The following is a 26928-nucleotide window of genomic DNA, read 5'->3' as shown; positions in this document are numbered from 1 at the left end:
AAATATGAAATATGGTCATAAAGATATTATGAAAATAACTGAAAAGGCTCCCAATTAAAAAAAACATAATCTGCAAGAGATGAATGAAACTCAAAATTCTCTCTTCTACTTTAAAATTTGTTTTTGCAGAGGTCAAGCCCCTCTGTACCCACACATTCACCAGACATAAATATACCAACTCTATGATCACCACACTTCAGACAAAAGGGAATATTATGTGAAATAACCATCTCAGAATTAATATATGTAAGCCCATTTTTTAAACATTCAGTTTCCATGTTTTGGGATGCGCTTTAGTGGGTTCCAGATATTTCAGATGGTTACCAACTAAAAATCATGTAAAGAAAATGTATACTAATAAGTATAAGATCAATGAATATATTGAGTGAAGATGAGTATTTTTTCTAGTCAATCATGTGGCAGCATTGTCACCTCACAGTTAGATGTTGCCCGTTCGATTCTCAGTTAGATTGTCTTCTGTGTGGCGACATGTGTGAATGGGCATTCCTTCGTTGAAGGTTGTGCATTAGGCCCGGCAAGCCAGCACGTAAAACTCTTCTGCCAATCATTAGCAGACTGGTGTTCCGCTGTGGCAACCCCTAACCGGGAAAAGCCGAAAGACACAAACAAAGTGTATGGGAAAAATTAGAGGATGATGTGGTAAAAGCAGAAAAATATTAGAAAATTTAAATATGTGTCAAGACTTCAGATTATCTATATATGCACTTCAAATGAACAGGAATATGTTTTACAAAAGAATGGAAGACATGCTATGCCTATATTGCAAGCAATTAGAAATCTCATAGCATGTATTTTTTAAGTTGTAAAATAGTATAACAGTGTGAGATATGTAAAATAAGAAAAAAAATGGGGAAGACTGAAAGTTGAATGAATAAGATATGTCAATGATTCTGTATAGTTACTACAAAGAAAAAAGAAGAAAGAAAAACACAATGCAAAATATTTTTGGTGGTTTGAGGAGTTTGGAATACAAGAGTAAATTAATTTTTTTTAATAGCAATGGGATTTGGCAGAGAAAATAAAAAAAACATAAAAACAGTTATGGTTAGAAGAGTGAGGATAATTTAAGGGACAATTTAGTAAGATTTAGTTTCTTGTTTCTTGTTATAAGTTTGTAAATATGTAAATATGCTAAATATGTAAATATGTGATTATGTGCAGTAAATATGCCCCAGGATTCACAAAGCCTCCGTATAAGAGTTATAACTCTTACACGGAGGCTGCAGTTAAACGGAGTGATGTCAGCATGCTCTGCATATTCATGAGAGCATGCTGAATCACACCTAAGTCTAACACAGTCCATGTAAGACAGTAGGGGGGCGTGTCCGTAGGCTGAGCCCTGCAAGCGGACACGCCCCCAGAAGTGTAAAAGTGCCCAAAGTAAACACCCACAACGGAGTCCACGGAAATGTGAATAAACACAACACAACACATGCCCCCACAGACTATGGACATAAAATATATATAAATGAACATGTTATATATTTTTTTAAATTGTAAAGATGTTTAACCGTGAGTGCGCTCATTTGCGCGGGCATGCCCGTAGCACAGCTACAGTTAGCAGTCAGTGGGAAAGCATATAAGAACTAAATATGCAAAATAAGCCAGGAAGCAATAGCGTAGCGGTAGAGATGTTGGCTGAAGAGCAGGCATTCATGGTTTGAGCCCCCACAACACCATTTTTTTTCAAAATAAGCAGGAAACAAGTCCCTGACAAATATGTACACATAAAACCCCAATATATGTAAAATGTAATGAAATAGCCCATTTATACTGAAGACATGTGAGGTAACAAAAGAAGAAAAAATGCTAGATGTGCTCCTAGCTGAGCTACAGTTTAACAGAGTGAGTGCATCTGCCCGTAGATGAGCAGTGGTTTAACTGGTGCAAAATGAGTGCCCATAGCTGAGCAGTGGTCTAACACGCTAAATCTATGTGCCCCTAACTGAGCTGAGCATAATATGCGTGCCGATAGCCAAATGAGGCTTAAAGCAGCGTACCCCGTTTGCGCGGAGCTGCGCACTGCGCAAACAAGGTAACCGACAGACAACGTTGAGCAAGCCATATCAAAACTGCCTTTACACAGACACACCCCTCAGCATGTCTAGACAGTCATGAAAAATAAAAAGCAGTGGCCAGGTTCAAACACAGGATACTATACACTATAGTCAAGGTACAGAACCACTAAGCCATGACAGCAGTACCTGTAAATGCAATAATAGCTAATATATAGGAATGAATACAAACTAGAGCATGACAATGCAGTTTTGCTGAAGTTGATACAATTCCAAAATGGCCAATCACATATATGTGCGGGAAAAACGGACTATATAAGCCTCATAGGTGGGAATACACAGCATAAACGATTGTAGAACTGACCTGCAGGCAGAATAACAGGAGTAGGAGAGGGTAGTCACTTTCGAGCGCAGAGGTGGGGTGTTGAGGAGTCCAGGTACATGGTCTGGCTCCTAGTCCATCATCATGAGGCCCAACTCATGCAGGGCCAGGTCCACTGGGGAGCATACAGGGCTGAGGCGTGGGACCGGTTGGCTCATGATCTCACCAGTGCCACAGGGATTCCAAGGACTGGTGAACAGGTCCATCACCACCATGCGGACCTGAAGAGACGCAAGCAGGGCCAACTGAACCTTTGGATCCAGGAGGCCCGGCAAACACCCAACGCCCCACTACTGAGTAAGTAACATTTAATTATGTATGTAAGAAATTAAACTAGCTGATATTATGGAGATGTGTATTCCAATATTACTTCATTTATATTACAGCTGCAGGTGTCCGTTCTGCAAACCGCAGAGCCTATGGCGATAGGCTGGTGTGGTTGCGCCACCAGGCAGGTCAGTAATCCACTACCAGTAACTGTAAATATAAAAGTTTGACAGTCAGCAAAAGAGTGCAGTGTAGTCAGTAAGGAATAGAATCTGCAAGTAACAGTGTGAAAGTGTATGCAAGTATTGCTTGATTACAAAAGTGTGTGTCAGCCTGTATTTTTAACCTAAACATGAAACTGTCCAACATATATTCTGAAATAAAAATGCCCTGCCTGTAAGAAAATAGTACACAACCTGCAGCAGGCTGAAAAGTATAGCTGCAGAAGATGATGAAATCACATGTGTGAAATATATCCCTGTGGAAATACTCAAATATGACAGAAGTGAGACTGCTGGAAAGGATTGTAATAACTACTGGTAAAACATGTCAATAAAGCCTAGAAGTACCATCCTGAATAGTAAAATGAAAGCAAGTGAGAGAGTGTGAGAAAGTGTCATGAATCCAGCAATACAGTAGTAATAACCCCTGACTAAAGTATACTGCAGTCAAGACAGAATGAAATGCATGTGACATTCAAAACCAAACAGCAAAGTCTGTTCAAAGTGTTGCTGCATCTGGAATGTGTATCCCAAAGTCTGGATATGTTGCTCTCAGTCTGCAATATGCAGATAGGATGATTGTCTGATATACCAAACATCCACACTTGTCTACAGCTATATAAAGCAACTGTAGCAGGATGATGTAGCTGAACAAAGCTAGATATGAATGTGTATGAAGAACCATAAAATGTATATTGATGTTGCAGTAACAGTCCTATCACCAAGTTGAAATAGTTATCATATAGGAAACTGTAGTTAGAACAGTAGTGTGTATATAACTGTAGCTATTAGAAATGTACAGCATATGTATTGTTATTCAAAGGTGTTAATATTACTTTCTTCACCCCACCCTATAACCACATATAACCCATTCCACATGAAAATGGTATGTGCAATCACAATTAACACCCCTGGATGTTTGTCCTGTTGGGTCATATATATTTGCATGTCTGTTGATGCATCTGCCCTGTTCATACATCCACACCTGATGGCCTGTTGCCATCAATTAACCCTGCATGTTGTTGGACTGTGTATTTCTGTTCAAATTATGCATGTGTTATGCACGCTGTTCAATGGTGTGAATATCTGGGTGTTTGGTTAATGGGAATACTAATGCATGCTGTTACAACTAATTGTGAATGGTATTATATGTCACTAACCCAAACTGTCATGACATAATGCAAAACATAGTACGACAGTGAAGGCGGGTTCCAGCGGACCCACCTCTCCCACCTCAGCTGGCGAGTGCACCTGGCACTAGTGCCGAGTCCGGACCCTCCTCCGGTGGCCCTGTGCCACCTGCGGGTGGAAGCACTGCAGGGGATGGGGCTCACCTCCCCTCTGCAAGTGTGGCCAGAGGAGGACCACCACTCACCCTCCGTAGCATCCGGACTGTGGTGCATAGGGAGATTTGGGACTCTGTTCTCGAGCCCCTACACCAGCTCGAGGCATGGGTGGCACAACTAACGGGTATGCCTGTTGCCTGGCCTACACAGCCCCCAGCACAGCCCCGTCCTGGGCAGTGAAGGAACAGTGGCAACTGCCTATGGGTGGGGATATCAGTTCCACTGTTGCCATCTGTGGGCTCATGGGCTCTGGATATCCAAACCTCCATCCCCGTCAATTGTGTAACCCCCCCACACATGTCATACACCGCCCCTGTATGCATCTTGTTTGTCTTGTCTGTTTACCTACCCAACCTACCTCCCCAGCTGTACCGACTTCCTTCACCTGACATACCACTCTCACCTGAAAAAAAAAATGGCACTCTGTACCCACAAAAAAATTATGCCCCATACATAGCTGCCCATTCCGCACACATGTCTACTGGACATGGAACCTATCAATTACAATTGGCTGTACAACAAGTATTATTGTTGTCCTGAAACCTCTCTCAGGGGTGGAAGGTTTCAAATGTCACACCAAATTACATACATATGCACAGCTGTTGCTGATGAAGAAATGGGTAGCTATGGGCCTTACCTACATCCCTCCTGCACATCCCAAGCTTGTTTCCCTACTGTCTTACCCTCTTTGTGGCCCCTTTTTCACCACTTTCCTGTCTCCCCATTTTCTTTTCTTTCAAAGAAAATAGCGCGGGTGTGCGCCAGCGTAAGCACCGTTAAGTGGTTGTATGCGGGTGTGCGCATGTTTGCCAGAGCTAAACGCCAGTGTGCATGCGTGAGCTCTGCGCAAACCAGCGCTAACCCGGTCACAACTGCTTAAAAGTGCCTTAGTCACTTTGATTGACAGGTCCTGTACTCAGTTCAAAAGCAAAATAAAATCCCACTGTGAGTCCCGAACCCAGGACCTTGGAAACAGTAGTTTGCATGACTTACCACTAAGCCATGACTCTTACACAAGAACATTGTGCTAAAATAAATATATCATGTAATAGTAGGAATGAATGTAAAGGGAATATAGATGTGTAGTACACAAAGCATGCCATTTAGAATTACTATCAAAACTAGTGGATATCCATAATAGTAGTGTGTGAACAGAAGCAGCCATGCTAGTTGGAAGCTAGTAGGTAATAATGTCACTATAGCACCTTGCAAGCCACACACATACTCACAGCAGGATAGGCACTGCCCATACCCCACAACCTCTTACAGGAACACATCTGGACCAAGTAATAAAATATGTGGAGCAAAGGCCCAAAACCAGGGACACATTACAAATAATGTTACAACAAACGCAGACAGTTCATAGAGTAACAGGGTCTGCACTTTGTGGGATGTTTGGAAGGGTATGCAGTCTGAAACTTGAATGTTTGTCACCATATTCTGACTTCAGCCCAGAGTGACTTGCCAGAAAAAGGTGTGCATGAGATATTGACCAAAATATGAGGCAGAAATGTGGACAACCTGCAAATATCTGTACACATGACGGGTCTGACACCACCATATTTGAATAGTTAAGAGCCTAGACATAGCAACAGTGAATGACTTACAGGGATGCCCCACAGACCCCATGTGAAATGTACAAACAGTAGGCAGAAAGGTGTAACACAAGCAATGGTAACTATGGAGTCCTGAAAGTATTCATCACTTGCATGGCAGAAAAAGTGTAGTAATACATATGCTCATGCTAACCAACAGTCACAACTGCAGCATACCAGACATTTTAATGGGTGTACCCCACTGATATGTACCATTCCATGAGGCACATAACAGATTAACCTGAAAGTCTCTGGGGCCTGCTCAGCAGCATACTCAAATACCCTAATAGATGTCAAGGCCCACACCATGGCCAGACCACACTGCATGCTGTAACACCCTAGCAGATATAGCAAGCATTCCAAGGTGTGAATGTACATGGAAAATAGGAAAGCTACAACAGCACGCTACAGTCAAGACACCTAGCAGGCATACAAGTAGTGACTGTAAAGGTCAACTATTGAAGCCTTAGCAACAAAGTGCAAGCAAAAGTGAAAGGAAAGCACACACACACACACATTAACAGTAGTAGTAGTTGTAGTTGTCAGTGTACATACACAGTTAGTACAGGAAACTGGAGAAATGAATGGAGGAATGTTAATCTACAACACACCTGGAAATATGAGAGAGATACCAACCTTTACACTCACAGAATATCATCCACAGCAGAACAGCATGATCCCTGCCCTTAAAATCTGAAAGGGATACGCCTATCTCACATACCTTTTTATAGCACTGTTCTGAAATAACAGTGAGAACTGCAATCAGTACACAACTGGCTGCATGCAATTAGCAAATGCTGGCTAACAATTGGTGCAGAGGCCATCACATGGGCATATGCAGATACCTACAAAAGTATGCTGTACTCCCAGTCCACACATGCAATACGTTCATTGCACCCTGAGAAGGACGTGAGAGACAGACAGACAGACAGAGAGAGAGAGAGAGAGACAGAGACAGAGACAGAGACAGAGAAAACTGCAATTAAGCAGACACAAACAAATTGTTCAGCAACAGCTACCTGAAAGCTGACAACTGGGAAGTGGAGCAGCAGGACAGAGAACCAGACAGCAACACAAGCAGCTGTGACAAACACAGGTAATGTAAAGTAATACTATAAAGGTCTACATACTGTGAACCCTCCATATGTGTCATTGGTCTGTATCCATATGTATATGAAGATGTGCAAAGGGCAGGGGACATACAGCAACTATCAGTGAAGACTGTCCATACATCTGTATGTGAAAGCATCTATGTGCACATATCAATGTTGGTTGATTGTAGGTTGTAGTGCCATGTACAAAGTAGGTTTCACAGTTATGTATGTTTAGCAGTATGTTAGTGTGTGTATACAGTATGGTAGACAAATATGTTGATATACCTGTCTATCATATGGATACGTATGTATGTCAACATATGTATGTGTATATGTATATATATATATATATATATATATATATATATATAATATGCATATATGTATACATACATAGAGAGAGAGATGTAGGAATACAGAGACAGATGTAGATAGAATATTGTACAAACATATCTATGTAATGCACACATACAGGTATAGATATATGTAGATACATATACATAGACAGACTGATCTGACTATCTACAGGTATGACTGTATATAATGACCTGCAACACAGCCTGTCCCACCCCCTCTGTCACTCACACCCCCTCTGTGTCCCCCCCTCCACATATATAGCAATATATGTACATCAATATATATATATGTGTATATGTATACGGACATATATATATATATATATATATATATATATATATATATATATATATATATATATAGATATATATATATATATGTATAGATATATCTATATACATATATATATATATATATATATATATATATATATATATATATATATATATATATATATATATATACAGAGAGAGAGAGAGAGAGATGTATATAAATTCCGAGTGAGGCACATGTGTACAGATGTATTGCAACAGGTGCCTGGTGACAAAGGCATGGAGTGAACACCAGTGTCAAAACCGGAGTACCATACCACATTCCAGATCACCTACACCAGTAACCACCAGATATGTGATTGGCTGCCCACCACTGCATGCGTCAGGGGTGAACAAGGTCATAAATGTGTACAATAGTGACCCCAATGATATTCACAGTGGCACACTATCCCTGGAATACCTGCACATGGTATGTGTCAGAGGACATGTGTCAGCTATGGACATGTAGGTCGGTGTACCCCTCCACACCACATAATGGATGCCATGGTATGGACCTCACATGACAGCTACAGATATGGAGAAGGACACAGTGACATGTACAACACTGTCACAATGCACTCAAACACATTACCAATGCACAGTGACTGACAACACCACAGAGTACACATATACTACCCACATAGAGGTTACCACTCCTGGATTTACATATGTAAGTCACACCCATGACAGATGTCCAACAACCATAGTAACACCTCACACCATCCACAACCTACATGTCTGCTGTGTGTCGTCCATGCCACTGCAATAGAGTGCACATGTGGAGGTAAGAGTTCCTACCCACAGATAAGACATACCCTGCAATAAACCACTCAGTGTTAAGAAGCAAGACTCCCCATGAGTACATGTCACACATACCCCTGCTGAATGTTAGTCAGATAGGTAATATGCCATATGAGTCACCCTGTGTAACTGTGTGACAGCAGCAGGTACCATCACACCACATGTGTCACAATGGTCAGGGTAGCATAACAGTGCGCTGCTGTAGTCCCAGGGGCAATAGCATATTGTATAGTATTGTATTGTAATGTAATGTATTGTGTTGTATTGTATTGGTATGTTGAGGTGCCTCCTTCGTGGAGTGGAACCACTGCTGCTATGAGCCAGTGTACAGGTACATATCCTGTAGTCAGGCTAGTGTTACATAGCACTTCTATATGTGTGTTTAGCTCCTGTCAGAGTTTATGTAGCATGCAACTGGGGATACCATCAGGTCCCATTCATGTTGTGTATTCTGCTGTCCTGAGGGTGGCTCTCACCTGGACATCTGTGATGACAGGGAGGTTACAGTCAGCTGGGATAACTATGTCTTATTTTGGGGGAGTGGGCGGGATGACACCTGCACTGAACCTGTCTGCCACAATGTTGTCGATATCTGTGGTGTCAGTGAAATATTTGTTGTTGTGTACTAACTATGGGCATAGAGGATGGATCCTGACCAGGTTGCTAACATAACTGAAGAAGGCCTTCTGGTTATCTGTAGTGTTCCTCTTGATTTCCCTCTCAAAGTTGCCCATGGATTTTGTATGATGGAAAATAGATCCTTACTAGTGCTGCTCAGACATGCCCTCCCTTTATGGAATTATGCTCTGTCTTGCAGTAGCTTCCATCTTCTGTAATAAAATCTGTCTATGGCTGGGGTCCACCAGACAGGATGGTGTCCCTTTGTGGAGAGTGTCTTGGTCATATATGGGATTGCATGATCCATGCATTCTCGGAGATGTCTGTAGAAAGCAATTGTGTAGAGGTCAGCATTGTGAGTTGTATCTGCCACTGGCCCAGTGGGCTGAAAGGATACCATGTCACTGTTACAAAGTGTAAAGTTTGTATCTGTAATGTTATGCACTATAGTCGTTTGTGCTGGTGGTGGAGGTGGGATATGTATATCCAGGGCAATCAGTGTGTGGTCAGCTTACAGTAGTTGATGATGTAAGCCATACAGTACCTAGATACAAACCCCCAGAGTGAGGAGGTGCTCTTGACCTGAATCAGTGTTCTGACTGCTGGGGTTTGGTAGTATGTCGTATGGAGTGTGCCAGGTACTGTTGCACAGTTGCTGGCTGAGCACTGATACCTGGCCATCTACATGTGTATCCACCAATAGACAGACAGATGCTACATATGTAAGATATGTTGCATCATAACAGTCAAGTAGCATGTGTAGTATGTGTGCCAAATTCTGCTGACATATATTGCTGATACCAGGTTATTTTCTTTCTCAGGTACATGGCCCACCCGCGGAATCCCACCTACTCCACAGCTGAGGATGAGGAGATACACCAGAGCCTGGTGCGGGATTATGCAATACTCTTTTCCCGCACCAGCCAGAATCAGCAGGAGAGGGCTGCACTGTGGCAAGACCTTGTCCATCGGGTAAATGACATAGGCACGCATAATAGGACATATGAGCAGGTACGACATCACTGCAGTTATTTAATCAGACATGTCTGTCAGCGTGCATCGGATATCCACAGGCAACAGGTCACCACAGGTGGTGGGGTGGCTACACATCCCACACTCACCAGACTGGAGGGACTACTCATGAGTGTAGTGGCTCCAGTCCGCCAGCAACAACAACAGCAGCAGACATGCATTATGATGGAGGCTGGAGCCACGCAGCAGCAAGATAGTGAACGTGCAGGTAATATGCCATATGTATAGTTGACTGTTGTGTACACTGGTAGTTAATGCATGTGTGAGGTGTGTCCTTGGTTTGTAGCTGTCATCATAGTATTTAATGTGCAAGTGTGATATCCTCAATATTAGCAGCTGACCTGTGAAAGGCGACTGTTGTACTACTGACCTGTATCATACTCAGTAACAATGGCACAGTTGTGCCCACTGACATTAGTTTCTTCATGTCGGCAGGACCCTCTGGTATAACAGCAATTCAGCCTATCCATGCTGGTGAGTGTGTATTAACAATTCCTGTAATAGTGTTGATAGTAATAGTACTATTTGGCTCACTTAATAGTGCTCTTTGTATGCATGTAGGTGTGTATGTGTCTGTGTGTTGATACCACGCATACTGAGTACTGTACAATTGTGTGAAACTGTGTGCATGTGTGCAAGTGTGCGCATGTGCGCATGTGCTCATGTGTGCATGTGTGCACCTGTGTGCATGTGTGCATGTGTGCACCTGTGTGCATGTGCGCATGTGTGCATGTGTGCATGTGTGCACTTGTGTGCATGTGTGCGCATGTGCACATGTGCGCATGTGTGCATGTGTGCATGTGTGCACCTGTGTGCATGTGTGCATGTGTGCATGTGTGTGCATGTGTGCACCTGTGTGCATGTGTGCATGTGTGCATGTGTGCATGTGTGCACCTGTGCGCATGTGCGCATGTGTGCATGTGTGCATGTATGCATGTGTGCACCTGTGCACCTGTGTACGTGTGCATGTGTGCATGTGTGCGTCACTGATAATGTGTAGACATTGTAAACTGTGTTTCCTGTTTCCCTCCCACAGGTTCTGTTGCTGCTCTGGTGTCATGTAGCAGGGAACCTGAATCAGGTGCTGTGGGTACTGATAATGATGACATCTGTGTAATGGCACAGGAAAGTATGCCAGGGTCCGCCATTGGTCAGCCGATTGACAGTATACAGGTGTCGACCCCATCTATGCGCACAGTTATCCTGCCAATACACCCTTTGTCACCAATGTCCCTAGGTGATGGACAGCATACAGTTGGCATTGATCAGGGTCATGTGGTATCTGTGGCACATGCCTCCTCACACAGCAGCCATGGGCATGGCCCAGAGATGGTACCACACAGACAGATGTCCAGGGGTTCTCTTGGGAGCATCCGTGGGCGTACTGCCCCTGTCAGATGTGCCCACAGAGGTCTTACAACCTCAGCTATGTTTTGGGCTGTCATGCAGGCACAGTCACGTATGGAACGGTACACCAGACAGGGTCTGATGGAGCTGACAGCATGTCGCACAGCCATGACTGACAGTATGCGTGACATTGCCGCTGCCGTCCATGATTTCACCGATGTCATAGACAGACGTTGTGGGGACATATTAGACCAGTTCCACAACTACATGTCCATGAGCCAGGGCGATGGTGGGCGGTTGAGGCGTCGACGTGGCCATATGCCAGCAACAGCAGCAGCTGGCAGTCGTCGTGGACGACAGCAGGCCCACGGCCGCCCCTGTAGTGCCAGCAGCAGCCCCAGCAATGCTGGGTCTGTGCTGTCATCAGACCGCCCCAGGAGACCACGTGCACATGGCTCTGGCCAGGCCCGACAGGGATCTGTGTCCAGTCAATGAACACCTGCTTCTCATGACAGTACCCAGTCTGGGTTGGTACCGGATACGGTCCGTAGCACCCCTGCAAGGAACAGGTAGCGTGTCCGTGGCCAGAGACACTGATCTGTATGACCTGGCAGGTACAGTCTGTGGCTGTCCACAAACACCAGTATATGGCAGCCATGAGCTGGAACTGTGTGCATCCATACACACATGCGAATTGACAACACCTAGGGCTACCGCATACACGCACACACTGCATCAACATTGCCCCACCTTCTACTGCTGTCCCTCACCAACACACATACACATACATGTCAATTGGTGGTATCGGTGGCTGACTCAGGCATACCAAGTTCACACCCTGTGCATATGATGAAACTGTGCCACCTCCTGCAATCTGTAACAACTGTGCAGGTACAGGTTAACATGTTGCTGATGCACAGGGTGACCACATAGATGTGTAGTAATAGTATCATATTGTTAACATATTGTTAACAGTACTGTGAGCTGAATTAATTGTGGGCATATCACAGCATGCCTGATGCAGTAAGTGTGTGATTGTCATGTCCTGTTGTCTACACCCATGGTAAGTACCATAGTGTATCATCTGCACATGTTGGCATACTGGTGGTAATGATGTCAACAGAAGGCTACATACATAGGTAGCACAGGGGATAAGGTAATGAATGTAGTAATACACAATGATGGACATGTAAATTGCAAGTGGCATGTTGCCCACACTGGACTCTGCAATGCAGATGTTTGAGGATTTTGATATGTGTGCAGTACTACACGACTGGTACAGGACACACAGGAGCACCCTAGCACTGCATGCTCACATCTCATACCATGCTAGACAGCCCCAACACACATAACTAACTGTCACAGGAAGGAGAGTCCCCATATATGTCAGGGATACTGTGGTGGCAGGCCAGGTAGCATACATCCTACTAAGTATGGAACCACTGAGTGAAGGCTCAGTGTCTGTTATTTGACATGTGTATTACTGCAGGTATGAGCACATGGGTTTCCATCCAGTTATTGTACATCCTGACAGTACATGGTCTGTACACTTGTGTGCACTAAGACTGGACCCTACCCATCTGACCCGTGTATGTCTTGTACATGTGCATAGTGCCTGCATATTTGCAGTGTTACCTACTGGAACTGGTACAGCTTGTTTGTTGTACAATGGACTACATGCAGCCCTGTTTACTGTAGCTTTGTTTGCATGCATGTTTGCTTGCAATTACCCTGGAATACTGATCACACCTGCATAGCATAGTTATAGAGCTTCTGTGGAGTCCTAATGCCATCTGCATAGCTTACTATATGTATATCCATGTCCCACTTGACAGGATGTCACTGTTTGTCCTGTTCACATGTACATTGCCTGTGACACAGTGCATATGACTTACCTGGCATGTGTCCACGTGAGCAGTCATATATGCTACTGCTAACTAATCACAGGCACTACACCTTCACATATTCATCTTCTGTTGAACTACCTGCTTCACTAGGGACGGCCTGCACCTGTCACCCCTGGGCTTTCAGATATTGGCAAAGGCTCTTGCTACCCCCATAGTGCCTATGTTAGGCAAGGCTCAAATGTCAAACCCACCTTCATAGGTATCACAAGGGATAAGAAACTAAGAGTAATGCTACCCAACGCCAGAAGTCTAAACCTCCAGATGCATGCACCCAAAACACTCCTTGGCATGGAGAACATCGATATCTGTGCAGTAACAGATGCCTGGTTCAGGGCTACTGAGAGCACACCAGCACTACCAGGTTTAACCTGGTTGATTTCTTTGAAACAGTCACCAAGGCCATTGACGAGGGGAAGGTGGTTCACACAGCCTACCTGGACCTTGCAAAAGCCTTCACAACAATACTCCACTTGGGCATTCTAGAGAAGCTCACCAGCTTAAATATAAGCCCCTATGTCACTAGATGGATTGCACATTGGCTCAAGGACAGAACCCACATGGTTAGAATTGCTGGAGCCATGCCAGACTCCAAACCAGTTACGAGTTGTGTCCCACAAGGCTCAGTCCTGGGACCTCTCTTGTTTGGTATATATTTATTGGAGGTACAGGCCAACACGGACGGACTGTGGCTGACCAAATATGCAGATGACTGTGAACTGGCCACCATAATCGACTCTCCAGCTGACACAAGCATCTTCCAAAGGGGCATCATAGAAACAGACAACTTGTGCCAGAGCCATGGCCTTCAGCTGAACAGTGTTTAGAAAGGGGAATGTGCATCCTGTAGTCTGTTCACCTAGTTGCCAAAAGGGACATTGTCCTCACACACACTAGCGCCCCTCAGCCAAAAACACACACTTGCCATTTGCAGGATTCAAACCCCTATCTGACTATGTTATGACACTCGAGATGGACACATCAGCAGAGCGTGCTAGTTGCATTACTGGGAAGATACCCTTCTCTTGCTGTACTTATAGGCTGCTGACATCATCAGTGTTTAGAAAGGGAAATGTGCATCCTGTAGTCTGTTCTCCTAGTTGCCAAAAGGGACATTTCTCTCACACACACACTAACCCCCCTCAGACAAACACACACACTTGCAGGATTCAAACCTCTACCTAACTATATTATGACACTTGAGACAAATGCATTAGCAAAGTGCGTTATTAGCATTACTGGAAGGTTTGCCTTCTCTTGCTTTACTTATAGGGTGCTGACATCATCAGTGTTTAGAAAGGGGAATGTGCATCCTGTCATCTCTTTACCTAGTTGCCAAAAGGGACATTTCCCTCATACACACTAACCCCCCTCAGACAAACACACACATTTGCCAGTTGCAGGATTCAAACCCCTACCTAACTATATTATGACAGACGCATTAGCAGAGCATGCTATTTGCATTACTGGGAGGCTTTCCTTCTCTTGCTGTACTTATAGGGTGCTGACATCATCAGTGTTTAGAAAGGGGAATGTGCATCCTGTAGTCTGTTCTCCTAGTTGCCAAAAGGGACATTTCCACACACTAGCCCCTCAGCCAAAACACACAGTTGCCATTTGCAAGATTCAACCCCCCTATGACTATATGTTATGACTCGGCAATAGCATATGCAGATTCTGCACTGACATTATTCATCCTTTCCTTCTTAGTATTTTATTACATATAGGGTGCTGACATTGTGTTTAGAAGTATCCTGTGTGCATCCTGTGTAGTGTTCTCTCCTTGTTACACACTAACCCCCCTCAGACAAACACACACACTTGCTATTTGCAGGATTCAAACCCCTATCTGTGTTATGACACTTGAGATGGACGCATTAGCAGAGCGCACTATTTGCATTACTGGGAGGTTTCTTTTCTCCTGCTGTACTTATAGAGTGCTGACATCATCGGTGTTTAGAAAGGGGAATGCGCATCCTGTACTGTGTTTTCCCAGTTGCCTAAAGGGACATTTCTTTCCCACAGACATACACACACACCAACCCCACTCACACACACACACTGAGCAGTTGCAGGATTCAAACCCCTACTTAACTATGTTATGACACGTATGACAGATGCATTAGCAGAGCGCGCTATTCGCATTACTGAGAGGTTTACTTTCTCTTGCTATACTTATAGAGTGCTGACATCATTGGTGTTTAGAAAGGGGAATGTGCATCCTGTAGTGTGTTTTCCTAGTTGCCAAACGGGGCATTTCTCTCCTACAGACTTACACACACATCAACTCCACTCATTCATACACACACAGAGCATTTGCAGGATTCAAACCCCTACCTAATTATGTTATAACACTTGTGATGGGCGCATTAGCGGAGCACGCTATTCCCATTACTGGGAAGTTTCATTTCTTCTGCTGTACTTATAGGGTGCTGACATCATCGGTGTTTAGAAAGGGGAATGTGCATCCTGTGGGGAGGCAGACACCAAGCACACTCTGGCTTAGCTGTCATTCCCTAGGGCAAACAGCCTAGTGTTGACCTCTACACCCATATGTTTAATTGTCAAATGCACATTATTTGTTGCTGGTAGACTGTTTGCACATCTTTATTGCCATAGCATTCCCTGTTTGTATGAACAACTTGTGCATCTGTGGAAGATGTTTGCATATGGGAGGGATCCACTATATCACGTATGTCTCTGTAGTCATTTAACTGTGTGCACTGGACAGACTGCTGTAATGTGGTTGGTTCCTGGAATAACACATAAAAATACCAGATATGTGTGTCCAACTGCAAAACTGAGATTTGGCCTAAGTGTGTGAGCATGCCCAGTTCAGCCTTCCCATGGCATGTTGTCTGACATATGTCTCATTTATCAAAGTGTGTGAGCATGCCCAGTGTGAGCATTCCATATGTTGGACTCTGCAGCCCACCACATTTGTGGATGAGTGTGAACTTCAACAAATATCACCCATTTATGGTTGTGTGTTGTGTGTCATGTTGTGTAGTTACTGTACAACTGCTTTGTGTGTGAACACAACAGGATTATACTGTGCCTGCAGTGTTTGCATGGGATACTTTGCATACAGTTGTCAACATCCTTTCACACTGACCTAACACTGTAGTACTGTATAGTGTACTGGTAGTACTTTGACTGTGGTGGACAGTATCCTGGGCTTTAGTGCTATCAGTGCTTTACACTTCGATAGTGAGCACAACAGCCTGGTTAGGGGCCAGTTGTGTACATCTGACCATGTTGCATTCTGTTCAGATATGAACTACTTAAACCAGGCTTGTCCAACATTGGTAGTGTATTCCACAACATAGGCGTACATTTGCAAACACTAGCGATATGCCCTAGTCCATGTCTAATGCTAGTTGGAGAGTGTGTTTGTCCTTCAACACACATTGTAAGTGGAGTTTGCCATGACATATGTCATGGTTAGTATACTGTGCCTCTGTCTACCTGTGACATGACAGTGATACCCAGGATAAAGCTACCATCTCCCATCCACTCATCAAGATTCCTATTGAGGAAGATTAATAAGTGACTCTATGGGTAGCCTGTACTGGGGGTTCACTCATGGGTGGGGGTGGCTTCTGTGTTATGGATCTTGCAGTACAGCTTGTCCTATGTAAGTCAGTGCTGGGGTTCAGGTCTCTCATGTGCATAGCTCACTGCCATTCAGATTGTACAAGGTGCAGCATGTTTATTGATACCAGCAACACAGGCAACACATGGCATCTGTGCAAGCTTTTTGATACTCCTGGTGAGGTACTGTTGGGGACTTTACGGTTGATGGAGATGTCTGCTGAGGTACATCCCACAGGGGCTATTGTAGTCAATTGTACCGCTGATGAAGGATGACTGCAGAGCCACAATGACCTCCCCTTATCTAGATCTGACAACCTTCATGATTAGGTGGGTATATGGTATGTTTCTGTAAACACCACAGCACATGTTTGTCCACTGCAGGATATCTATCACCTTGTGTCCCCAGGTCTCTCATTACATGTTAACTACATAATGGGTTAAGACCTATGTGGTAATTGGTGGGCACTTACTGTATATCCACGGGGGTTGACTATACACATTTCTGCAATTAGCTTGCTGGCATGGCTATGGCACCAGTTGTCTGTTTCTATGTGGCCCTTTTGTGGGATGCTTGTGTCAGCTGGTGGATCATATGTGGTGAGCAGTTTGTAGTCCTCTGCAAACATGTTCGGACACAGTCCTTCCATGTTTGCCTGTACCTATGGGACATATATACCAGATGAGGGAGATCCTAGGACCAAGCCTTGTGGGATGCCAGTTATATCTGGTTTGTAGTCTGACATGGCTGCAGCATGTCTGACCATATCTGTTCTGTCCTTGGTCTGGTTTGCAACCCCTCTACTGACATAGGGGCTTATATTTAAGCTGGTGAGCTTATCTAAAATGAACATGTAGGGTATTATATAGAAGCCTTTGCAAGGTCCAGCTACGCTGTGTGGACCACATTGCCCTCATCAATGACCTTAATGACTGTTTCAATTGAGTCAAACATGTTTAGGGGCAGGATCTGCACTTAAGAAAGCCACACTGGGTAGGGTCCGGTGTCAGTAGGTCCCCAATATCTTTATGTCTGTGGTACATGCTGATCCTTTCCATAGCTGTGCAGACCGAGCTTCTCAGGATTCTGGGGTAGTAGTTTTCAATATCCATTCAGGCAACACCTTTGTTGAGAAGGACCACTGTTGTTGTACACTGCTCTTTGGGTACATATTCTGTGGTAAGGCTGACATTGAGCAGTAGTGTGGTTTGGCATTCCATTCATCTTGGAGTCCATGTTGCACTAAGCCCAGGACACCATCTCATACCATTGCTGCTGTGTGTTTTGCTTTGTAGATGTTGGCTGTTACCTCAGCATCTGCAATGTCAGGGGGCCAGCAGTCTGCTGGGATAGATATTCTGCATTCGGGGAGGGGGGGGGGTTGCACTGCACCTGTCAGGATGTATGTTGGCAATATGTGTGTGTGTTTGTGATATTTGTGTGATTCAGAGCATATCTGTGAATTCCCAACATGGTTCCTACCATCAGTTGTGAAAGCCTTGGGATTATCTTTAGTGTCCTGTACAATTTGTTACTTCATAGGTTCATAGGTTCATACTAGGCTATCCACCCTAGGGCATGTGTTGTCCTAGCCAGAGTGTGTGTGGCTTTTGCCACCCCTTGCTATGTGAATATTATGGCCATTTATGATTTGCTTTGCTGTGCCTCTGCCTGAACATGACACAGTGAAGACCCCCAGTGTAACTCTACAATCATCCATCCACTTGGCAAGATTGCTGTTGAAGAGTGTCAGTGAGGGGCTCTGCCTAACATGGAGTGGGATTCTGGTCCAGGGTGTGGGGAGCCTCTGGATTATGTATCTGTCCCACCAGCACATCCTATTTCATTATTTGTTGAGGTTGACATCTCTCACTCTCACAGCTCCGATGGATTTGAGTTTTCTGGGGTGGAGCATGTCCATTACTCCTGTGTTGGGCATGGCCTTCTACAACAGGCATGCAATGCCTCTGTGTAGGTAGTATGTGACTGCATTCAGCTGGGGTGTCTACAGCCAGGCAGCATATGACATATATTTGAGACCCTTTATCCTCTTGGTGAGGTACCTTTGAGGCCTTTCTAACTGCTGCAGGTGTCAGGTAAGGTACATCCCATATGAGGCATTGTACTAGATTATGGGTGTGATTAGAGAACAGTATAGGGGCACAATGACCTCTGTTGACGTAGATGTGAATCCTTTCCTGATACGGTGTCAAATGTAGACAGTCTTCCTAGCCACATTGGCAATGTGGGTGCCACATAACAGGTTACTATCCACTTGTGTCCCTAGGTCCCTGGTTACTCCTTCCATACATAATGGTTTACCACCTATGTGGTAATTTGTGGTACCTTGTTTGGTATTTGGTGGGACATTCATACTGTCCAATGTCTTCAAGATGGCTGGGTGGGGTTCATTTGTGTGAGAGTGTGGTCTGTAGCATGCTACAGACTGTACAGCTGTCTTGCCTACAGTTAGTTGCACATGGGTGGACTGCAATACCTTGTGCATTGTGAGTTACCTGGACGTATGGGTGTCTGTGCTGAATATGGATACTCACCCTCCTTTTATGTTTTGTTCCAGGTTTTGGGGCCATGACACATGATACATGGTATAACCTGGTAGTGCTGGTGTGCTGTCAGGAGGCTTGCAGCAGGTTTCTGTGACTGCACAGACATCGATGTTCTCCATACTGGGGATGGCCTTGGGAGCATGCATATTGGGGTTTACACATCTGGCATTGGTCTGCATTACCCTTATGTTTCTTTCCACTTATGTTTTCTAGGGTGGTGGGTCAGTCTTTTCAGCCTTGCCTACAAAAGGCTCTATGGAGGTGGCAAAGGCCTTATCCAATATTCAGACGCCCAGGGGTAACAGGTGCAAGCCATCCCAAGAACAGATGCGTGGCTTGTCAAGCATGACATCCCAAGCAGACAGACATTGGATCCCCTTGGAATGACACCAGTAAGTGTGCCACTTGCTATGACTGATCATTCCGTGTTTGTACTGTCGCATTATTCTTGGTAAGGGTAGGATGCTGCAAACGGTGAGTGTCATACCGGCCTGGACTACATAATCAGAGAGCTCATCTATGTCTCTTTTCATGTAGTCTAGGGAGGTACATCTCAGGTCATTCACACCAGCATGGACTATGACTGCATCATATTTCTACTTGCTTTGGAGTGACCTGCATACTTCTGTTATGTGGCGTATTGTGGCAGCCTACAGGCAGCTTACTGTACCCTTTCCCTTGTTCAGTCTGGTGTGCAGGACAGCAGTGTGTCTGACTATGGAGTCACCTATTACAACTGTATCAGGCATGTTGTTTCTCCTTCTGGCCTGTGACTGTTTGGCACAGCAGCTTTGTGTACTATGTGTTGCATGTGCTATGTTTGGAGGTTGTTTGATTGGGTGTCTGCTTTAGAGGCCTCTGTTGGTGTGCTGTGTTTGTAATTTGTGCCTCTGGGAATGTTTTTCTGTGTTTATGTGTTTGGTTTGCAGTTGTGATAGGTCTATGTGGGACTGTGTTTGTGGTGTGTGTGGTTACCTTCTCCTCCTGACTAGTTTTGGGAATACTGAGTTGAGGGAGCTCAGACTCCAGTTTGGATAGCTGGTTGCATCTCTTACATATATTTGTATTTCTTGGGTGGAGTTGGGGGTTGTCTGTGTACTTGGGGCAGGTGTAACATTGCCTCAGGATTCACAGATTCAACTTGTTGTGGCTGGCCTTAGTGGGTTGTATGTGTGGACAGATTTTATTGCCATACTACTGATCAGTGATTACTTCATTGTTTATGTTTGCTGTATCATGTAGTAGCTTCCTCATTCTCTTGCATGGTTTGGTTATGGCTGGTGTCCACCATGCCAGATTCCTGCGTGTATGGCATTGTGTCTTGTTTTAATTTAGGATTGCATAATCCAAGCATTCCTGGCAGTGTTCATGGAATGGCTGTATTACAGGTTCTGAGGTGTGGCCCATATTTTGCACCTGCACAGGACCTTTAATGGATTCCACATCAGTTTGGAGGAGTGCAAATATTGCTTTACACATGTTTTCCACTGAGGTTTTCTTGCCAGGGACTGTGGTCAGGATTTGTATATCCAGTGTGATTACTCTATGGTCTGGTTTTACCAGTGAGCAATACACTTCTCGTCTTGCCATCCAGTACCCATGTTGCTGATTATCACATCCAGTATGCTTACCCCTCTTGTGGGAGTGGTACATTTTTCCTGGGCCTTTTGGTTTATGGATTCTATGAACTTTTGTCCTACACTGTTGGAGATAGTATAATGCTCCCAGTCTATGTCTGGGTATTTTCAGTCACCCAATATAATGTGGTTTGGAGGACTTGATATATTCATGTATTCCAGCATAGGCCAGGTGCAGTTCCTGGTGTTGGGACAGTAGTCTGTAGCAGGCTATAAACTGGGGGGCAGTTTTAGCCACTGTTACTTGACCATGGCTAGTCCATGCTGCTTTTTGTTGTGGTACCAACATGGGGGTGTGGTTATCCTTGACAATTCTTGCTAGTCACCCTCCTTTTGTAGCTTGTTCCATGTTTTGAGGCTGTACAGCACAGTATGAGGTGTAACCTGGTAGTGTTAGGGTGCTGTTGTGAGCCTTGGCTCAGTTTTCTGTTACAACACAGATATCACCATTCTCCATGCTGGGTGAGTTTAGACTGCATGCATCTTGCTGTTTGAACTTATCCCTTATCTTATTCTTATCCCTTCTGATACCTATGGAGATAGGTTTGTGTTTTGAGCCTTACCTATTCATGGCACACTGTGGGTAACAACAGCCTTTGCCAGTATCCATATGGCCTGCACTGATAGGTGCACGCCAGTCCTAGCAGTTGGTGCATCATGTCATGCTCAGCATGTCATCCCAGACTGGCACACATTGGATCCCTTTTGACTAACTGTGATACTTCCGTCAATTATTGCACTTGATCATCTCATTGTCATGTTGTGGCATGATGCTTGGTGAGGGTAGGATGTTAGTCAGGGTCCTCAGGTGTGCATATAGTACATGGTGTTACATTACTTAACACATAGCATTCATGCCTCAGGTGGTGCTGCAGGGCTGCCTCTGTCGGATGCGCATATTACACTTCCCTGTACATGTTTGAGAGCAGGTTGTGTCATGTTAGGCATCCCTGTTACTATATGAGTGAGTCAGAGAGGGGTATCATTCCCAGGGTTCCTACTGAGCCAGTGTATGTGCTATGCATTGCCTCTTTGCCAAGGCCAGGGCATACTGGGCACACCTCCTTCTGCCTACTGGGGCAGGCTCAGGTTATTCCTCCTCCGAGTCATGCTCTGCCTGTGATGGCCTTGGCAATGGTGGGGGGCTGTTTGGCCCAGCCCTATGCTGGTCCTGCTGCAGCTGTTTTCACAAGATCATATAATGTAGCATAGCACATACCATGACAATTTGGGTACATGTAGTTGGTGTGTACTGCAAGGCTCCACCAGATGTGTCCAGACACCGGAACCATGACTTGAGCAGCCCAAACACATGCTCTATTACATTACGTGTTTGTGCGTGTGCCTCATTATGGCATTCCTGTTCAGGTGTGTGTGCGTTTCTGATGGGTGTCATCAGCCATGGCTCCAGTGCATAACCTGCATCCCCCACTAGGTGTCCATGTGGGACGTCCCCATTGGCAAATGTCTGGTACAGCTGCATCAAATGCCAGATGTGGGAATCATGGTAGCTCCCAGGACAGCCAGCACACACATTCATTATTATGCCCTGGGCATCATACATGACCTGGCAGTTGATGGAGGGGAAGCCCTTGTGATTGATGTATGCCCTACCCCGCTCACCGGCTGGTGCTTTGATGCATATGTGCTTGCAGTCTATTGCACCTACTACCTCAGGGTATTCTGCTATTTGCTGGAAGAGACGCATATTGCTGGCCAATACCTCACGGGCATTGGGGAAATATACATGATCACCGACATGTGCTGACATGGCATCCAGGAACTGGTGCAGTACCCTGGAGGCTGATGCCTGTGATATCCCCATCATATCACCAGTTGGTCTCTGGAAGGTACCTGTTGCTAGTATTCTTAGGCCAACACATACCTTGGTTTCCACTGGGATGGGTTCCCCTCTGTTGGTTCTGTGTGTGAGGCGTGGCCTGCACAGCTCCACTATTTGCTGCAGGAGGTCTCTGTCCACTCTATAGTGCTCTACTATCTCCAGCTCATGTAACCCATGGTAGGTGACCCTGGGCCTGTACACTCTTCTCCGTCTCCTCACTGTGGGTTGTCTGGCACCATCTGCATTGTCATCACCCTCAGCAAGTCACCTATGTCTCATTATGACAGCTATGGCAGCCCCTAACATTTCTGCTCTGAGTTCAGCTTTTTCAGTTTTCACTTCTGATAACTTAACTCCTGTCTTGCAGTGTCTCTTGAGAGAAACATCCTGCACTGCTGTTTGCAGAGTTTTAAGTGCTGGGCTGGGCTACTATTCTGCCTGTGTAATTGCCTGCATCTAATTGTTTTCACCTGCTAGCTCCAGCAGTATTCCCTGCTAGCTTCCTACTAAATCTGTTGCTTCCTTTTTCCTTTCTGTTTCCTCAGGGTGGAGCCGTGTGTAAACCAGCAGAAACACGCTCACAGTGGCTTACACGCGCGCACACATACTTACACGGTTCAGAATCTGCTTATTTGGATTAAACCACGTGCACGCCCGAGCAAACAGTGTTAAACATCTCCCAACACGCTCCCACATGCTCAGTCTGTCTTACACGCGCACACTGCCTTACTCACGCTTCATGGCGCGCACACGTGCGCATACACATCCAGCAAGAAACTTTGGTGTAGGCAACAGTGTACACCTTCCATTTCTTGACTTTCTCATGATTAGTTAGTGGCACACCTCTTTCCATGATATCTGTTTGACATCTGTCATGTAACTCTGACCTTCAATGAACTGCATTTCTTTCTACCATTCCCCCCTGTGATGTCACCTATCTCCTACTCTGTTCCTTCCCCTTCTGTAACTCTTACACTACTCAGACTGTGCTCATTTGCTATGTGACAGTGGAATTCAGTATCCTTACACTCATTTGCATCAGATTGCCTACTAATGCTTAGTTACATGTCTTAGACTCAGCTTCCCCCCTTAGCAACCACTACACGGTGGCCATGTTGGTTTTGGCCTGCTGGTCCCTGCATTGACATTCCATGTATTGCATAAAACCTACATTTGTAGGTTTAAAACCTTTGTTTTTATGTTTTATACAGCGCAGCCCATTTGCGCGGGGCTGCGCTGGGTTTAAACATCGGCAATCGCTGAAAAAAAAATTATATTTTTTATATATTTGCATCAGGTTACTTTGCCAATGGCCACATATTTGGCCATTGGCATGCTGCCTGACACATGTGCACCCTTTATTTGGAGCTGACATGGCTCCATTACAGTTTTTGCAGAAACATACTCAGTTGTCAACTGAGTACATTTCTGCAGCTAACACGGCTCTTACACAGGCTGTTCTGGGCTTCCTGGATCACGAATCATCCTTATTTGCATGCTATTCGGCTGCAAGTGAGGTGATCAGCTTATCCACGCCCACTCCGTGTAAGAGCCATTTTAGCTTGTCTCTTACACGGACTTTGGGCTGTTCCTGGATCGCGAAGGCTGCATGGAGTCTTACACTACTCTTAGACTCCGTGCAAGCCTTCATGAATCCGGCCCATGGTGTTTATGAATATTTTTTGGTTTATAAAATAAGGAATCCCTACTCTTTTAAATAGGTACAATCCAATCTTCTACTTTATCCTGAGTTATCACCATCTTAAGCAGATGGGACCTCAATTTAACATTTCATCCAGGTCTATAGTAAAACAACAAAATGACAAAAGAGTAAAATGCTCTTTCATCAATCCATAAAACCCGAAAGCTCAAAACAGCAAAATTATGGAGCAGCGATTTTTTTTACCAGGGAAAAAAAATTGCTGCTCCAAAAAAAAAATGTAAAGGCAAAATAAAGTGGGGGGCTTTGCCCCCAGACCCCCTTACTTAAATATACCAACGTTGAGATTGTACCACAATGGAGGAAATGGCAAAGTCCTGAGAACGGCCCAGCAATTTTTTTCCCTGGGGAAAAAAATCGCAGTTCCATTACTTTGCTGTTTTGAGCTTTCAGGTTTTATGGGAAGATGAAAGAGAGTTCACTCTTTTATCATTTTGTTGTTTTAATATAGACCCTTTCATCCAAGGGATGATATATTTTGGAGTGTAGCAACCCATAATATTGCACTGTAGTTTCAGCAATCTAATAACCTGCAGTAGGAATAGAATCTACAGCCTTCTGGTGTTACTGAATCTTTTGTGCAAGTGACATTGAAGCACATTAGGGGAGTTGTGCTACTTATGTTGCTTATTACTTTGTATTAGTGCTTCACAACATTGATTACAACTGAACAGCACCAAGCATATTGAAGCCTACCACAGAAAAGGATATGTGTGCATATAGGCACTAATGTAGTATAGAATTCATAGTACATTCCTGCCTTATACCATTGGAATACCCCGGGGCACCTACTGTACCATTTCTATATTACTGTGTACAGTGCTGTCATGTTGGGCACTATACGAATTTTGACAAACTCCATCAGGTTTTTCCTCTGCTAATGGTTGGTCAGCCAGTGAATCCATGCAATCTGTAAATAATGCAATCATTACTGGCACTTTCTGAATGCCACCACAACTAATAGCATATGGTCAAACAACCTGCAAAAACAGAACACACTTTAAACAATGTAACCCCACTGTACAGCACTCCATACACTATTGCTAACTCAGATGCACAAAACCATACTGATATGCACCATTCATGTTGTCATGTCCTGAGAGCAAATACTTTGCCTATGATGAAAATGTGTTATCAAAATGAGCAATGCAAGAGAAGCACTTATTTCATGTTACAGCCCGCCAACTGCAAACAGAGAGATCTAAGCTTCTATACCTGTATTGAACATAGTCTTTAAATCAGTGTTCACACATTACATCAGTGCTCCACAGTACATTTCTTTTCACAGAGAATACTAGACTTACTGAAAAACAAAATTCTGAGAAGCATACTTCTTGAGTGCCAGAGTTTTTGAGCAGCAGAGTTATAATGTGAGTACTCACTTTGTGAATCATTAACACAGTTAGGGATTCTGTGCACAAAGCACTGAATATGTTTGGGACTAAATTCATTCTTTCACTTTTGTTTGCATATCTCTCAACCTCTTAGAACAAGAAATATTGACAAAGCCATAAACAAAAGTGGGACAAAGGCCCAAAAATAGGGACAGTTTTTAAATGTTGCTCTTACAAACTTAGAAAATTGGTAGACTAACAGGATTTGCATTAGCATGAATTTTCTGAATGGTATGAAATCTGAAACTCAAATGTCTGTCATTACCTTTTAACTTCAATTGTTAATGATTTGCCACTAATTTGCTAGAAAACCGCAATTTTATGAAAAACGGAACAAAAATATGAAAAAAAATCCTGGACATTCTGTGAAAATCTGTACAGTTGAGAGGTATGATGATGGATTTCCAAGCTACAGAGTGAAGACCCTTTAAGAATTTATATTGCCCTGATAGAACATTCAGAGTTATTACAAAGGGAACTCACATTCTTATATAAGAGCTTTCTATAACATTCAAGGTTGTGTTAAACTGCTAATATTTATGAAGTATTTTTGCCCATATTATAGTATTCAGTTAAAATAACACTGTTAATAATGCAATGTCATCTAATTATTTCAAGTGGGGTATGTGGTTTGATGGGTAACATAAAAAACAGTGAGCAGAATTATTCATGTCTATTCTGAAATAACAGAGTTTACTGTTAGACTATTACTTCCAGGAACAAAAACTACATATATTCTTTGTAGAGAACACTGTGGTCATTATTAATGGTTTAGTTCTTTATATATTAAGTGCTTAAGTATATGCCATACTTCTTAAATATCCTGATTGCCACAGAACTTCCAGATTTTTTTCTCCTATT

This window comes from Protopterus annectens, chromosome 2.part1, assembly GCF_019279795.1.
Source record: "Protopterus annectens isolate FY-2018-M chromosome 2.part1, PAN1.0, whole genome shotgun sequence".
NCBI classification, from domain to species: Eukaryota; Metazoa; Chordata; order Ceratodontiformes; family Protopteridae; genus Protopterus; species Protopterus annectens.
The sequence above is the reverse complement of the archived record's forward strand: the minus strand, read 5'-3'. Positions refer to the sequence as shown.